Raw genomic sequence first — 2,086 nt, forward strand, 5'->3', positions numbered from 1 at the left:
TGCCCTCCCCAGTGGGAAAGGAAGGAGCCCCCTAGGGAGGGCGGAAGGGGCTGGGCGGCCCAGGGTCTTTTGTGGGGGGCTGTGGGGTTCTGTTAGCAGATGGGGGTACCTCCCTCTGCAGCAGGGAAAGTGTTCAGTTCCCCTTGTTTCCAGGCACTGGGTCCCCAGAGGAGCACTGGGGCTTCCTCCTGGCCAGACGGGTAAGAGACATCCTCTAACCGAGGGGTGCCCTCTGCAAGTCAGGCGACATGTTTTCCTGACTGGGGGTGCTGGTCTGGGGGGACCCACGAGAGTAGGCGGGGATACTCACCAGGGCAGGGAGTGGGGTGGGGGTGGGGTTGGAGGGAGTATCAGGATGGCAGGAGGGGCGGGTGGTTCCTGCAACAGTCAGCACAGTCCCTGAGGGACAGCCCAGGGCCTAGGTGGGCAGCTGGGAAATTCCTCGGAAACAAGACCCTCGGGCACCCGGGGAGCAGCCCCAGGTGTGGGGGCTGAGGGGGGGAGGCCATCTCTGGGGCAGAAAGGTGACGGCACCGGTACTCCCCTGAGCCAGGTACTCCCCTGAGCCAAACCGGCCAGGGCCTCCCACTCACGCACTAACCAGGCCCGAGGCCACTTAGCCTCCCAGTTCAGAGGCCATGGGGAGCGCTCAGGGTGGTATCCCCGAATGTGGTGGGGGTGGCACCTGGGAGCCCCACAAAATGCAGCCCGGCCTCCAGGCCCCTCTGCCCTGGGCCCCCCACCTGAGCTCATGCCCCACGCCCCACGCCCTCTCCCACTGCGCACTCTCCAATGGGGCAACCCCAGGCTCCTGCCATGCACCCAGCATTCCAGCGGAGCCGCCATCGTTCGCGGGCCACGGCCCCGGCAACCAAACAGGGACCGCACTGCCCACTCACAACTGTGATGAGGTGGGAGTTTTGCCCATCAGAGCAAATAGCCACAGGGTGAGGGTGCTTACCCAGAGGTCACAGGTAAAGGATTTACAGGCTGTGGGCAACCAAGGGTTTCAATTCTAGCTCAGCCCCTTTACTACTGGTTGCCCGTAAGGGAGTCACTCTCCCTCTCTGTGCTGCTGTAGCCACACCGGTACAATGGGCCACAGCTGCTGCTCATACTGCCCCACCTGCCCTGAGGGCTTTCTACTTCCTAGCCAGCATCTCACCACCCTTCCCTCCCCCAGCTTTCCTGGGACTTTACAGGACCCTCTGGACCTCTTTCATGGACCCTGGACAAGTCACTGCTCTCCTGTCTCCTTGTTAATACCAGCTGTCAGAGTCCCACACGAAAGAGAGAGCAAGCAGGAAAGATTTCTTGGCAGGACTGTTGGCAGGTGTTAGAGCAGGGGCAGACTGCCCACCAGGGAGATGGCATCTGGGAAACATAAACCATCCAGGGTTTCAAGGGTTTGGGGACAGGGGGTCACACCTGAGTGGGCAGGAGAAAAGGGTGCCTGGCCATGTGATAGGCTGGAAAAAGGCACCTGATCAGGGGGCAGAGCACGTGATGGCCAGAAGTGGGCATGTGATCAGGGGCAGGGCCACATGATGGCCACAAGTGGGAACTGGATCAGGGGATGGGGTCAGGTGATAGCCGAAGTGCACACCTGATCAGGGGCCAGGGCCACATGATGGCCGGAAGTAGACATGTGATCAGGGGCAGGGTCACATGATGGCCGCAAGTGGACACCTTATTAGGGAGGCTATGCTTCATGATAGGCCAGATGTGGGCAGCTGATCAGGGGGGCAAGGCCACGTGATGACTGGAAGTGGGCACCTAATCAGGGGATGGGGCCAGGTGATGGCCATAAGTGGACATGTGATCAACGGCAGGGCCACCTAATGGCCAGAAGTGGGAGCCTGATCAGGGGCCGAGGCCTCATCAAGGCTGAAAGTGGGCAGGTGATCAGGCGGCGGGACCACATGATCATTCAAGAGTGGGGCTGAGCTCCCACCTGATGTCTGCACCCGCTGTCTAAGGGGTCAACACACTTCCCCTGCCAGAATGGTTTGAGGACCCTGGAGCTGCAGGTAAGACCTGGGGTTTAGTGACAGGCTGGGGCCCAGGATTAGCTGGGCCCTGGAAC

Source organism: Myotis lucifugus, unplaced genomic scaffold (genome assembly GCF_000147115.1).
Source record: "Myotis lucifugus unplaced genomic scaffold, Myoluc2.0 scaffold_594, whole genome shotgun sequence".
Lineage (NCBI taxonomy): Eukaryota > Metazoa > Chordata > Mammalia > Chiroptera > Vespertilionidae > Myotis > Myotis lucifugus.